Here is a 16,429-nt window from a genome sequence, read left to right as displayed (position 1 = left end):
ATCATGACAGTTGAAAGGTGCAGAGACCACCAGGGCAGCTTGATCTTTGCGTTCCACAATAGCTACAGTCTAGTCACAAATACAGCCGTAGAAGCTCAGACAATGGTGGATGGCCTGAAACTCTGCAGTAACATGGGGCTATCTAACATTATTGTAGAAATAGACTCTCACGTTATCTACGAAGTTGTCTCCAATTCCAGTCAATCCTGCTATTGTAATCTCTGGTATCAGTTAGGAACCATTCAACAACTCATTCAACCACTCAACCTCTGCTTCTCTCACACCTTCCAGGAGGGCAACTCGATGGCAGACGGCCTGGCCAAAATTGCTAGCAGTGGGTCCCCTGACAAGCGCTATCTAACTACTGTTAATCTCCCCAGTTATATTAGAGGCATTATTGTTTTGGACAAAGTGGGTGTAGGTCAGATTAGGTGTAGCAAAACAAAGAAGGGAGTGGGCTGACCTTCCCTAGACCCGTCCCCCTCACTGTCGGTGCGGCCTAACTATTAGAGTCTCCATTTCAGGAGGTGGAATGTGGATGGTTGCTTCCTAAGGTGAGTTTGGACGATGATCGGGTAGTTGTTGTTGGCGTCGAGACCAGGGTGTTAGCGTTTGAGTGGCAAGGATTAGGTTCCTGCACGTGGTGAGGTTGGATAATGATCAGGTCGCTTATGGTTCTCGGTTTCCCTTTGCCCATCCCATGGAACTAGGTTGGGGTGTCTGAGTTTCAGCTCCCCTTCTTCAGGAGGTTCTACTAAAAGGATCCTTGTGGCGACTGTTGTTTCTGTCAAAGAAGCAAGGCTCACTCCTTTGCTAAGGTTGCATCGGTGTCACCTGAGGCGAGCCTCAGGCTTTCCTTACAAATCATGGCTTCCACTGCCTGTTTAATACGATGTCTAAATCCATTGTAGTCATGGAGGATGGAGGTCTGGTTGTCGGCTGCTCTATAGTTGGATGTTTCCCTGTAGTCTTGTGGCAATTTCGTCACAGTCCATTTCTTCGGCTAAAATTTGAATGGGCCTCCTCCCAACTCAAGAACTTATATATGCTTCAGGTAACCGGGCAGTCTGGAGAACGCTTCTGCAATTGAGGTTCCTGCTTTGTCGTTTGGCTGCTTGCCCAAGCTTTCAAATATCCAAATCAAGTTCTCCAAGCTTTTAAATATCCAAATTGGGGGCGAATAGATAGGTCTAGTATAGAAAACTATATGATAGGTGAGGTCATTGTCCTTTTTTGTGATGCCCACCCGAACATTGTATGCTTTTCCATATGAATATATTTTTCATGAGTTAAAAAAAGAAGAAGTTGAAAGGTGATTGTCAAATCTGATTGGTCAAGGTCTAAATTTGATGGATGAAATCAATGAATAGAGTTTTCTAGATACCCCGTTCCCCTGAGGCCTAATTTCCTTAAAGCATTCTTATAAGGTTCAGAATCATTAAATCCATGGATATGACATTAAACACCAGTGCATTCCGATAGCGATATCATGTAAGTGCTAACGACAACTATTAACATTTCAAACATTATTCAAATTTAGGTTACTTCAAGCATTCCATTAGAGCAAAATTTGTCAATGATACATAGGTTGACGCATTAAATGCACAAAGACAGAAAATGCAACAGTCACCAGTAGATTGAAAAACTTAAAGAAACTATGATATGGGGTCTAGACATTTAGGTCTTGAAAGATTTGACTATCTTGTTTTAAAATGTTAAATCCAAGTATTCATAAAATGCATGAAATTGACCGTGAAGTGAAGGGGAATTAATCATGAAATGAATGAAAATGACTGTGAAGTAAAGGGAATTGAGTGTGAAATGCATGGAATTGACCATGAAGTGAAGCAAATTGACCGTGAAATGAATGGAATTGACCGTGAAGTGAAGGCAATTGATCGTGAAATGCATGGAATTGACCGTGAAGTGAAGGGAATTGACCATGAAATGCATGGAATTGACCATGGAATTAATGGAAATGATCGTGAAGTGAAGGGAATTGACCGTGAAATACATGGAATTGACGGTGAAGCGAACGGAATTGACCGTGAAATGCATGGAATTGACCGTGAAGTGAAATGGAATCACCGGAATTGACCGTGCAGTAAAGAGAATTAACCGTGAAATGCATGGAATTGACCTGAGAAAAGTTGTCCGTACAGCTGGGGCTTATTCTTGGAAGGTAAAAGCAAGTTGCTAAAAAAGGTTCATGGGCCATATATGGGTGGTACAGTAGGAATTTTCTCGTGGGATAACACAGCACCATTCTTTCCTGAAATGGCAAAAAGCTATCGAAGTTGAGTGAGCGACCAAGCAAAGAATAATGTATATAACACTCAAAGGGGCCCTATGCTTAAGCGATCCGACGCCTTTCTCTTTATGGTGAATGATGGATAATGCCTTCTCCTATTCACCAAACGCGTATATATATGTGTGTAATGTGTGGTGGAAACGGAGGTGCTCATGCATGGATGGCTATTGGATCTTTCGCTATTGGTTGGATCTTTTGATAGATCAGGTACGCTTCACTTCCCATCTAAGATCTTCATCCTCCTTTTGCCATTATTATACACTCAAGTAGGACACGAACACAACGCTAGTCGTCCATCATCAAATCCATGCGACATATAGTTTCAATACTCATCTGGGCCGCACTACCGCAGATCCCTGAGGCTTTTCATGATGTTTATATGCCATTTCTTCTATTCATAAACCAGGATCAAAGGGAAAACACAAATATCATCATGATCTAAAATTTTGGTGGGCCTTGAGAAGTTTCTACGGTGGGCATCCTAATACACTGTTTTCTTCAGTGTGGCCCACTTGAGTTTTGAATCTGCCTGATTTGTAGGCTTGCTGCGTAATAACAGCTGACAGAACAAATGGAGAGTGGATATTACACACACATAGTCGGCCAGGGATTATTTATTTATTTTTTATTTATTTTATTTTATTTTGTTACACGGCTCCATAAAGGTGTTGTAGGAAATTCATGTTCCACAAGTAACAGGTCTGGCTCTATATTTATGGGTCCTATCAATATGGTGAGAAATTGTGCCAAAATTTACTATTTTTGAACCGTTCTAGCTAGCAATAACCTTTTTTTTTTTTTTTTTAAATCACTGATGGTCCCTATCTAGTCATAAAATAAATTCTTCCAACTGTGGTTAAGGACATCAGGCTAGTGTGGCTTAAGGGATAAGGGCCCATTCATGATGGGATCTGGTAAATAAGCCGTCTGGATCCCCCCAAGTGAGTACAACACCATGATGATGGAGATGTAGTGAGTTCTGGATCCCTTAAAGGTTTCTTTTTTTTTTCTTTTTCTTTTGTTCTTTTTTTTCATTCACTCACGAACTCTGCAAAGGCGTGTATAAGGCAGCATATGTGGATGATGTACACATAAAGCTGGGCATCGAGTTGAGCCGGATAGAGTTAGGGCTGACCAGTCTTGATCTGATTTTGAAATAGGCCTAACCCGAACTCAACCCGACTCGGTACTGAGTCCAGCATGCCTTATTGCTTTTTTGTGGTTTAAAAAATAATTAAAAAATTGAAATTTCAAATTTTCAAAATTCCAGGATTTTCCCGCCAAAATACCTTTTTGAATTTTTTAAATCAAAAAGTGCGCTGTGTGTGCTTTGTCCCACATCGGAAATACAGAGAAAACTTTTATAGTTTATATGAGATGTTGAGAAGGGTATTCTTACTTGGAGCCTTTTTGGAAGAGATGAAACCTGGTTGCGTGCGCACTGGAACACACGCACGCACGCGTGCGCGCGCTCGGGATCGGGATCGGGCGAGGGCGAGGGCGTGGGCAGTGAGGCACTGTGGCTATAGTGGCGCTAGATGGCGCACTTCGCACGTGCGCATCGTGTCGCAGAGTGGTCGCTCCCTCGTGACCTTACGCGAACCGGTGCGACCTCGGTGCGATGGGTCTGATCAGAGCCTTAGGGCGGTGTGGATCTGAAATGTTGGAAATGAGCCTGGGTTTTATAGGTGACTGAGAACGGTCGGATCTTAAATCCGAAACGTCCAGCCGTTTCTTAAACGGATAGCTACCTTAAAAGCCACAACGGTCCGAAAACAGACAGGCCAGGATGATCCAACGGTCAGATCTACAGATCTAATGACCAGAAACGTCTGAGATTAATGGACAACAGCCAGAAATATTTTTCAAACGTTCTGGACCATTGAATACCACACAGCAACGGGTCTAAACCTGAGGCCTATATAAACTGGACCATTCCAGTCCGATTTCATCATCTCAACACACCATCTCCCCATCAAATCAGATACGGTCCATAGCTTCATATTAGAATACTTTGTCATCTCCATAGTCTAAGTCTGCCAGAATAAATCGACTGCGTTAGAATTGTTCCATAGTGGACCTATCGTGATTGCTGCACGCTGGATCCAGATAAAGCTTGTCTTATCCTGGAAGTAATTCGCCTATAACCCATCAGCAGTTGATAAGGGGGCGAATCGCGCTTTAAGGACAGCGTATTTTATACATGATTCAGCCTAGTGATAATTTTATTTTATTATTTATTTTTGGTGTATCCAAAAGTAGTTTTCCTAACATGCCTAACCCAATTCAAGTCCAGGTCTGACCTGGACTAATCCGAACCGAGTCTGATCCGGTCACAAGTACCGAATCAGGTTAAGTCGGCACTGAGTCAGGTCGGATGCAGCCGGTATCCATAAGCTGAAATTGCAACTCAAAACCTAGGTGCACTTGCAGAATTGCAGCCTCTCCACATCAGCTACATGGCATCTCATATATGAAACGTCATATCTAAGGGTTTTCTTTTTAAAAAATATATATGTATGAGTCGAGTTTCGGATCGAGCCCAGTCAGTATCGAGTTGGATTTTTGGGTCTAGTCGAGTCAAGTTACCAGGTGACTAGAAATTGACTCGGTTTGAGTTCGGATTGGATGAAATCAACTCGGTTCGGATCGACTCACCCACTCGGTTCAGATCGAGTCAGGTGGATAAGTCAAGTTTGCCGAGTTGAGTTGTCTCGTGCCCAGCTCTATGTACACATGGGAGCCCGGCAAATGGAAAAGAGATTCGGTCCCTCCGTCAGAAACCACTATGTGGATGTCCAAAAGTCAAGTCGGTCAAGCAGAGAGGTGGGCCACACTATAGGGAATATATGCATATCTAAGAGAAACTCAGCCCTGAAGTTCTCCTCCTCATGCCTAGGGCTGTCATGGGTCTCATAGTATCTGTGTTAGGCAAGCCTTGTTTGGGTCTTGCCATACGCCTATATCTCGTTCTTGAGAAACCTGAACTCGATCGTATTTGGTACCCTCTAGTATTCATTGGATCTTTGGATCTAGGTTTTCAATCGAATAAGATCATTTACATGGTCAGCCCACCCAATAAATGGATTAGAATGTACACACATTTTGCGCTTTGACTCATGTGTAGGGGTGTACATTGAGTCAAACCGAGTCGAGCTGGCCTCAGCTCAACTTGGCTCGAACACTGGCTGACCTCAGCTCGAACTCGGCTCGGCTTAGTCCTCGAGCCTGACTGGCTAGCTCAGCTCGATTCGATTAGCAGCTCGGGCCAGCTCGGGCCGAGTTCGCCATTGAGGCATCTCCACAAACACCTGAATTGCAACTTCAAAATCTCACTGTTTTACAAATAGAGGCAATGGTTTTACAGGTATTTTATCAATCACTTCTAAGTAACATAAAAATCTAAAAAAGAAAAAGAAAAAAAGAAAGAGAAACAAGGTATTTGTTTCATGTACAAACCTTGCTTGCCACCTGCTAAACCTTCCTTGCCACTGGCCAAACCTGCCTTGCCACCAGCCACATTTCGTTAAGTCATTTTATCAAACAGTTGGTGAGCAACATCAATGGCAAAGTAACTGAGTCACCGAACTGGTTCGATCCAAGTTCGATCCGAGCTGGATTCGATCCGATCGAGTCGAGTCAAGCTGGGGCCAGCTCGAACTCATTTTTGAGCTCAAACAATCAGCTCTACTCGGCTCGAACTCAGCTTTGAACTAAGTTGAATCGAGCTTTTTCGAGTTGAGTCGAGCGAGCTAACCGAGCTAGCTCGGTTCATATACACCCCCACTCATGTGTGGTGTGCAAATGGGCACCCGTAATTGTATGCATGTGACTTAAGAAGCCTTGTTATAAGACTCGTATCATAGTTCGTACCATTCCGTAGATTCCCGGGATCCTCCCTATCAAATTTAGGGGACCCGCGATCTGTAATCGGCGTTTGTGTGCGACCTTGAGTCGTACCCTGTTAACCTGAGTCGACTCAACCCAAGACTTATACCCTAGCGACCGCGCCATCGCCACGGTTCTAATGCCATGACTCGCATGCCGGTCTGATACCCAGGTCAGAAGATGTGGGCCCGCATTTAGTTCGAGGAAAAACGCTGCACATTTGTAACCGAAGAGAACATCCCATTAATCCCATCAATGGTCAAGTACACATCACCTCACACCCCATCCCCAAGTAACCCCAAAAGTCAACAATCCCTTACACAACCCATCCCTTATCAAGTACACACTTCACTCACTTCACCCATCACTCCATCACCTATCCCTCTCTCTCCTTACAACCCACTCTCTCTCATTTCTCAAACCCATCTTCTAAGTAACCCAAAAAAATTTCAACGGCCAAGCTCTTCAAACCTCCATAAGAGCTTGGTGTGGCCTACCTTCCTACCACCCAATCCCACCATCCAAAGTTCATATCAACTGTTAAAATCCACCCCTTGAAAATCTAGATCGTGTTAGCAGAAGAAGGAAGAGAAGATCGACGGTAGGTGATCTTAACTCTAAATTTTCATTTTTATTTTTGTGATTTAAGGGCCCACATATGGTGGGACCCACCTTAATGTATACTTTGTATCAATGAGGGGTCCATAGTGGCAGGGCCCCTTCATCACCGCCGGTCTCTCTCTCTCTCTCTCTCTCTCTCTCTCTCTCTCTCTCTCTCTCTCTCTCTCCCTATGAATGATGGCCCACCTCGACAGGTGTATCATCCATCATCGTCCATCCATTTGGATAGGACCCACATGATGTGTGGATGGGATCCATCACCATCCGTCCATTTAGATAAGACCCACCTGATGCATGGATGGGTAAAACACAAACATCAGCTTCCTCCAAAGCTTGTGGGTCCACACGAGTGGACCCACCTTAGATGTATGTATTCCATACGCGTGGGGCCCACCTTATATCCTAACCATCCAACCCTTTGAGAACGGTGGACCCCACCATGATGAGTGTGTACATCCAGCGTTCGTCCAGGTCTGGACATTAGATGTTGGTTTTGAAATATATATATATATATATATATATATATATATATATATATATATATATAATAGTGTATGTATATTTAAATATATATAATATATTATATTATATTGATGGGCCTCATGTGGGACCCACCTGATATGGGACGTCAGCAAGTCTGTGGGTCTCACGTGATGTATATGTACATCTAAGCCGTCCAGATGGTGGGACCCACTGCTGGACTGACGTCAGCAAGTTCTGTAGGTCCCACGTGTGATATGTGTTAGGTCCAAACTGTCCATCCACCATAGGATCCACGTGAGGTATTTGTGTCCTCCACACTGTCCAGACAGTGCTGGACGATGCTGGACAATGTTTGAATGGTGCTAATTTACATGGGGAATGTTTGGATGGTGCTGATTTATATAAACAATATTTGGACAGTGTTGATCATCATTAGTGGGCCATGTGCCCCATGAAATGATAGTATACAGTGATACACATGTTACACCTACAACTATTGAAATGATTTTTTGTGTGGTCCAAGCCCATTTGAGGCCCATTGGTGCAGCCCATCCATGAGGCCCATCATGATGTACTTTTGGCCCATTGTAATGTATTCCAGGCCCATGGGCGAGGCCCGCTGTGCTGTATTCGAGGCCCATAAGCGAGGCCCATTGTGATGTATTCGAGGCTCATTGTGATGTATTCGAGGCCCATGGGTAAAGCCCATTATAATGTATTCGAGGCCTATTGTAATGTATTCAAGGCCCATGGGCGAGGCCCGTTGTGATGTATTCGAGGCCCATTGTGATGTATTCGAGGCCCATGGGCAAGGCCTATTGTAATGTATTAGAGGCCCATTGGACTGTATTCAAGGCCCATTGTGATGTATTCGAGGCCCGTTGTGATGTATTCAAGGCCCATTATGATGTATTCGAGGCCCGTTACGTTGTGTATGAATCCCTTGTGTGAGCCACTCCTTGGGAGCAATGTTGGTTAAAGGTCTACATTGATGGACAATGAAGGTTGAAAGTCCTCATTATGACCTTCCCTTAGGCCTTATTAGGCCCATTCTCATCATTCTCTAAGTGGGTTGACCTTAGTCATTGGGCCCCATTTATATGATCCATCTATTCTCATTGGGCTATCCTAAGATGTTGGGCCCCCATTGGTTGTTAGGAGGATTACTTCTTTTATTTTGGAGTCCATTTAGGACTCATTTGGGCCCCATAGGGCATCTAGCTGGCCATGCAATAGTATGGTGAAGGAACCCTTTCCAGATCCTTAGGCTTTGGGTAGGACACCTAAGCCCAACCTTGATATAAGAGGGGGGCACATCGTCATCACATAACATGCTGAGTATAGCCCCATGATTGATGCCCATACGCATCATATGTATGCTTGATATGAGGAATGATTGATCATAGCACATACCATTAGGCAAATTGTTATGGGACTCCCTGATAAGAGGAGTCGCCCACATGAGTGCGCGGTATGCGCATGATTGTTATATGACTAGATAGTATGATTCATACATCTCGCATTGTGTGACATGACTACTATACGCCCTAACAACATCAGGGTCGTAGCCTCTACAGGCATATTGTGGCTGGCAGGATTGGATACCAGAAATCTTATTCTACATGGGATGTTATAGATGTCCTTGGGTGAAATTTTCTAAACCCTTATGGTACCAAGAGGTTGCTCCAACATCTAGACCGAGTGGATGCATGAGTGACGAGTGCCGATTACCAGAAGGGGGCAAAGCTAGGCTGAGTTTGACCAGCTCGAGGAATGGGTCCGCTATCGACGAGCTGAGCTCGATATTGGCAGACGAATATTGAGGTCTCTTCCAATCACCTTGTTGTGCGCGATGGGGAGCAATCTGGTTTGGAGTGTACTAGACCCGGATAATATTCCAGAGTTGAGTTGTATTGATATGTGAACTCAGATGAGGATTGGTATGATTGAGTTGCATCTCGCATTGCATGGCCTTGGTATAGCTAACATCATTCATGCCTTGCATCGCATAGCCTGGTACAGCCAATAGTATTCATGTATTCATTAGCATATTCCACATTACTCTGATATTGTATAATCATATTAGTACATTGCGCACGCACTTTCACCACCCTCTAAGCTTTCTGTAAGCTTATGCACGACCGTTACGCACAGGTGACATTGGATCGTAACAGCGCTGAGGCAAGAGCGCATAACAGATCATCTTGGAGCTTTCGTCATCAACATTGTATTTCTCTTTATGCGCATTGTACTTATAAGTTTTTTATCATAGTGAAAATGTAATGGAGTTTTTGGTTGTTGTATGTGGGTTATGCTTATTATGAATCAAACCGATGTTGAAAATCCTTCATGTATGATCCCAGGATCGGAATCTGGTAAATGGGTGTCAGGAGCTGAGAATGGGGTACTACGGAGACTGTCGATACTGGATTCGGCGATCTGAAATTTTGTGAGTCCGGTTTTCGAGTTTGAACCGTGACACTTGTTCCTTTGGTAATCTAATCAATATTTATTTAAAGAATATTTTCACCCGAACTAATTTAACACGGCCTAGACCAATTGGCCCATTTTTAATGAATCTAGACCCTATGTGACGCAAGGATGAACACGATGAGATCTAGCACCGTCTCCCTCAAGAGGATAACTGTTCAGAATCCACGAAACTTCTCTTGACTCCTCACAGAGGCTTCTCGAATCCACAAGAAAGAAAGTAAGAAAAATAAAAAATAAATCTATAAAATTCAAAATTGATTAATTGCTGAAATAAACGAGTTCACAACCCTTTAAATAAGTACTATAAATAGAAAATTTACTTTTTATACTAAGTTTTCTATGTGGCTTAACCACCTTATTCTCCTAATTATTCTAAGCACTTTTCATGTTGGACACAACTCCTAAAGCCCAACAGATGAAGAGTTACAATCAAACTAGAACTTACTATTTACAGTAAAAACGGAAATAAACATAGAATTTGACCATTGATCTGATGGAATCTCGCAAATTTGATGTGGGTAACCTAGCATAATTGGGTTGGTTGGCTAAATTAGCTCGTCATACCCCAAAATCATATATGGTACATCGAGTAACTCATTTCGGTTTATGAGATATGCCTGTTTTAAGGTTTTGACGGTCTTGATGACTTCTGTCTTTAATCGGGCCTTCTTTGATCCATCTTGGACATGAAAGTGTCCACAACCCACTCTACATCAGTCCCCTCCACTTCAAAAAAACTCGTCCTTAAGTTCTCATGCTGCTTCGGTTCATAATACTCGGTCTGGTGCACCGTAATGATACCAGGATCAAAAGTTATGATCAATTTACGGTTCACCTTCTTCTGGTCCAACCATGCTAGGAATGTATCTGTGACACATCCTACATCAAACCCCTTAACTTGAAAAAAACTTATTATCGAGTAACTCAAGGAACTTGGCTCATGATTCTAAGATAACTTCTGACGCCGATGTTTATTAGCCTTTTTCTTGTTCTTGGCATTAGGCTCTTGAGCTGATACAATACATATACTCATGCTTTCCTTGACTTGACTATTATCAATCAGTTCCTTCACTTCTACCTTCAAGATCTCATATTCTTTTTGATAATGTGGGCAATTAGGCAGACTTGCCCTTGAGACGGGATCAATATGATTTTATATATCCTGTATGGGAGGCAATTTATTAGGGAATTCAACACTAACTTTAAATCCCCTTGGATGTTCATAGATTTCGTTTATTCTTTCTTTTCAACTAATGCATATATATCTCCTATTTTCTCATATTGTTTAACAAAAGTCTGTTCAGTTGTGAGAAATTGTCCCTCCACTTTAGAAATCTTGGGTTAGTTCTCCCTTCCCATAGGGCGAAGATAATCTTTTTGTCATCTTTAATAAATACAAATACGTTATCCCGATCCCTATGTGTAGTATCAATATTATTTTGTCAGGGTCGACCAAGAAATATGTGACAAGCTTCCATGTCGACCACGTCACACATTACTTCATCCTTATAATATTTACCAATGGAAAAGGATATACGACATCGTTCGGTTACCTCTGTTTTGTTGACCTCCTTGATCCATCCAATCATATATGGAGATGGGTGCCTTTCTGTTTTTAGTTGTAACTTTTTCACCATTATTTTCAACATGAAATTCTCATCTCTCCTGACATTGATGATCACATTGTAGACTTTTTGGTATGCAGTGCACCTTGTTCAAAAGATGTTGTGTTGTTGTAAATTTATCTCTACTTTTAGCATGTACAATAACTTCCTCATGTTCACGATGGTGGCCTGCAATTCACCATTATCGGTGGGTGCTCTATGAAAATCGGGGTTGTTTCATACAATGACCACAGGCGATTAAGCATAGCATTGGGCTCAAGGTGGAATTAGCGCATCCGCAATACAGTTAAGGGTTGCCTGCAGCCCTTGCATGATCAACTGACTCTCCCAGTGGAAAGCTTTCATTCTTTCTGAAAGATAACGAATTCATGGATCACCGTCCACAGGATTTTAGATCATACATTCGTTGTTTACCACCAGCCCGAGGGGTATCCTTGCTTTGATACCAATCAACGCAGGGATGAACGTGATGAGGTCGAGCACCGTCTCCCTTAAGAGGATAACTGTTCCGAATCCACGGAACTTCTCTGGACTCCTTACAGAGGCTTCTCGAATTCACGAGAAAGAAAGCAAGTAAAATAGAAAATAAATTCTATAAAATTCGAAATTGATTAATTGTTGAAATAAACGAGTTCACAATCCTTTAAATAGGGATACTAAGCAATGGGAGAGAAATCAGAAGCAAACTATTACTAAAACTCCTAGAAATTCGTAACTTACTATAAATTTAAATTTACTTTTTATAGTAAGTTTCCTATGTGGCTTAATCATGTTATTCTCCAAATTATTCTAAGCACTTTTCATTTTGGACACAACTCCTACAGCCCAATGGATAAAGAGTTATAATCAAACTAAAACTTACTATTTATAATAAAAACAAAAATAACATGGAATTTGACCATCGATCTTATGGAATCTTGCAAATTCGGCATGGGTAACCCTGCATAGCCAGGTTGGTTGGCTAAAGTAGCTCTTCCTACCCCAAAATCATATATGGTACGTCGAGTAACTCATCTCAGTTTGCAAAATATGCCTGTTTTAAGGTTCTGACGGTCTTGATGACTTATGTCTCTGATCGGGCCTTCTCTGATCCATCTTGGACATGAAAGTGTCCGCGACCCACTCTACATCACTATGCTTGTCACAAGTAGAGAAATCCTACCTTTGTGCATAGTGATTGGTCCACATCATCGATGATGTTGTTAGCATTGCTGCATTAAATACGATGTGTGATGATATGTCCCAATTATATTACAATAAGCAGGTTGTCAACGGCTGGGGATTAAGTACTACCTCCGCCTGTTCGGAGCTTTGGACACGTGGAGCTTACAACGACTACTAAGGGGCCACCGTGATTTATGAATTTTATCCACACCGTCCATCCATCTTTTTCATATCATTTTAGATTATGATCCCAAAAATAACAAATATCCTAAGTGTATATGACTATATCAATAGGTTGGATGAAAAATAAACGAGGTGGACCCTAAGAAGTTTTAAATTATGGGTGTAACGGCCTGGATTTTCACTGTTTTGGATTTCCAAAAAAAAAAAAACCTTTAATTTTTTTAATGTAATTAACTTATATTATCACTTACTGACTATTAGCACTCAATATTAGTTTATACACGGGTGGTACCAGTAAAGAATCGCACAAGTCCGATTAATCAACCATAAGAAGCCAACGAATCCACCCGATCACTTGAACATCAAGTTTAGCCTCATGATTTACTCATATAAGGCTCAAATCTAACCGACCTGTCGCTAACTAATTAAGACAATCATAACTAAATTAAAGATCTAGTCGAAATCGAGTCAGATAAAGCCCGGATCTTGACTAATAGACCAAATCAACCCCGTTACTCTTTTAGTCTAAAACCAACAGTTTAGAGTAACCATGACCAAATCTCCACTTTCACTAGTTATAAATAGGTCATACTATGAATATCGTTAATTCAAACTCTAATCATTGCCCACGAGAAATTTCAATACCTAATTCATTATAGAAATGCCCCGATTTTCCAAACAAGCTCTAGACCGCTTGTTAGTGGGTCACTAGTTCCAAAACTATAAAATAATTCTCGTCTTACTGGGCTCGACGTCCATCGCGGGAGTCGGATCTGGGTAGTGTCTAGAACGGCTCAACTTGGGCTGAAAGCTAAGTGCTTGCAACGTGCGAATCCCCTGCGCTGAAATCTGAAACTTAAATTAAATAGACATTCCGTTCATTCGTGAAGTTGTGGCTTTCGGATCGTCAATCCACAATCAAAATTGGAGTACTGATTAATGATATTTCCCTTCTCATATCCCTATAGCCGCGGCCCTGATCGACCATCGGTGACTGTTAAACAGACTTTTTATCATATCCGTTGATTGGCTCATCCAAATAGCAGGCCGATCATATCCATATGCAGATCATCATTAGGGCTAACTATCGTACGGTGTATATCGACTTGTACACCCCATAATGGGCCCTAAAGGTTAGAAAAACCCTCTCATAGGGGTAGTATAGTAAAAACCCAACCATTGTGCCCATTTACACTAAATCTGGCACTATATAAGGGCTTCATTTGGGCACCCCCTCTTCCCATATGAATTTGCATTTTCAAAGGAGAGAAAGAGAGAAAGAGGAAGAGAAAGAAGAAGAGAAGAAGAGAAAGTAGGGTGGGGAAGCTTTAGTGCTTCCCTTCATCGGTTTCCTCCAATCAAAGCCCTAGCATCGATCACTTTTCTCCGCCGAATCCACCCCATTTGCAATTTGGAGGTAAGAAACTAACCTACTACCTGACCTAGGTTCTTTCTAAAATAGATTACATGAATCTCATATAGTTCTTGGTGTTTATATGAGAATTTATGATTTTCCCCAAATCCCTAACCATAGGAACCTTATATCCACCACCACAAGAGCAAGATTCTTAGGTAATCACCTTTCTTCTCCATATATGTGTTTGTAACGCCCTGAATTTTGAAGGTTGAGCAAGGCTCTACTCCTGAGATCCAGCACATCACTTATGCAATATGGATAATGATGTTCAGATTTCGCCTATATTAATGAGTTAAACATGAGTGGGATTATGCTAAAATAGCATATCATACTCCAAACATAATTAAACTAAGCAAGCGGAAGTCTGAAACATATATATATTTAACCATGTAAGTGTTTCACAATCTCTAGAGTATGAGTATATAACCGGGCTGAATATATACAAGTATTATTTTAAAATAATCAAAATGCGGAAAAATAAATGTGTGCAACTAAGCCAAATATCCTTGCAGTCCCTGCGCATTAGTACGAGGACTACATAGACCCGCCCGAGAGCTGTAAGTTGGAGAACTCTTCCTCCTCATCCATAAAGTCCTGCTCCGTCACATAGACTTCATCAGCACCTACATCTAAACTAGAGTCTGGTTGGTGTTTTAAAACATCGTCCTAGAGTAGGAATAAGTGGCCAACTTAGTGTACTATAAGGCAAAAGTTAACATGTTATCAAGTCAAACAAGCAGTAATGATAAAGCAACATAACAATCACTTCCTAATTACTCTTGTTAATACAGGAATGGAGTGCAAATAATGATATATGCCCTCACATCAAAGCTCCCTCACAAGCGACTCCGACAACCTATTTCGCATATGACACTACTCCCTCAAAATAGTGCAACTTCATCGCCAAAGCACATCCTAACTAATGCAATGCGATGCATTGTCGTGTTAATCAAGTACTTAGTTAAGCTTATTCATACAGTAGGTTTGGGAAGCTAGGGTACCTTCCTTTATATCATTGACCCGAACCGAATGACCCATCTAGGGTCATCAATCCTACTTGAGCACATACGATACGCAAGTTGTAGGGCATCACTCCTGATGAAAAGCAGTCGATAGGCAAATTCAAGAGTTTATACTCGCGGTCACTGCGGGAGGCTCATCACCTCAGATAGGCCGACAACACGAACACGGTGTCCCATACCACTATGCTCGGCTCACAAGTCTTAATTGCTCACTGGTCATTACGGGGAGGCTCGTCACCACAGCGTAGGCTGACAGCTCAAACATGGTGTCCCATACCACCATGCCCGGCTTATGAGTCTTAGCGGATCATGGTATCATCATTAAAAAGGGCCTTTACATTGGTGAATGGTACTTTATATTCAAGCAGTAGTGCCCATACATGGTAAACACACAATAAACTAATCGGTTTGTTAGGCAAGTTCGATTGGTACGGGCACACGCTAACTTAATTGACATAGAGCGCATAAACACACCTCGTGGCCTAACCACTATCAACAATCATCTTGCGACCCAAATTCGTCGAATTTTCCCAATGTGGCATGACTAATTCAGCCACCCGAACAGGGACTGTTACCGATTGCCCGGGCTACGTTGTAGCCCCAATCTTATTCAGATGCAGCAAATAAACACATAGGATAATCATTTCAGCATTTGATCAAATAATCCAAGTAAATTTCTCATTCAAGCATTTTATCAAACACTTTGATCATTTTGCCTAACACTTGCATTTTATCAATAAATTTGCATAGAGGTAAATATGATAACAAAAAAGAAACTATACATGTCACGCCCCAAACCCGGAGATCGGACTCACAGGAATCCCGATCGTTGAATCCGATGCCGACAGCCTCCGTAGTACCCCATTCTTAACTCCCAGCGCCCATATGCCAGATTCCGATCCTGGGATCCTAGAAGGAAGATTTTCCAATGTACATTTATCTCGTAAGTAGTATAACCACAAGTTTACCAAAATCACAAAGGCAACATCATCATCACATATCCACTAATATAAACTTTGAATACAATACTGAAAGAGACATACATATGACAAAAATCAAAGTTCCAGAGGTCCGCTGCATGCTCCAAGCCCAACGCTGTTACAACCTAACGTCACCTACACACATCTATCATGCATAAGCTTATAGAAAGCTTAGTAGGTAGTGAAAGTGTGTACACAAGGTAAGTGCCAAGTAAGCAATATCAGAGTAATCAGAGTAAGTG

The 16,429-nt window shown here is 41.9% G+C and overlaps 1 protein-coding gene across 1 annotated transcript in view; it reads left to right on the top strand.

The window, feature by feature from the left end:
• Positions 1 to 2,473: 2,473 nt before the first annotated feature.
• Positions 2,474 to 16,429, top strand: part of LOC131227017 (uncharacterized) — a 31,744-nt gene continuing 17,788 nt past the window's right edge. Inside the window, exon 1 of the mRNA XM_058222741.1 lies at positions 2,474 to 2,518. The gene's annotated coding sequence lies outside the window, so the exon portion shown is untranslated. The remainder of the gene's footprint in view (positions 2,519 to 16,429) is intronic.

The sequence above is a fragment of the Magnolia sinica genome, chromosome 1, assembly GCF_029962835.1.
Source record: "Magnolia sinica isolate HGM2019 chromosome 1, MsV1, whole genome shotgun sequence".
Classification (NCBI taxonomy): Eukaryota; Viridiplantae; Streptophyta; class Magnoliopsida; order Magnoliales; family Magnoliaceae; genus Magnolia; species Magnolia sinica.
Note: the sequence above shows the minus strand (reverse complement) of the source record. Positions and strands in the feature narration are given on the sequence as shown.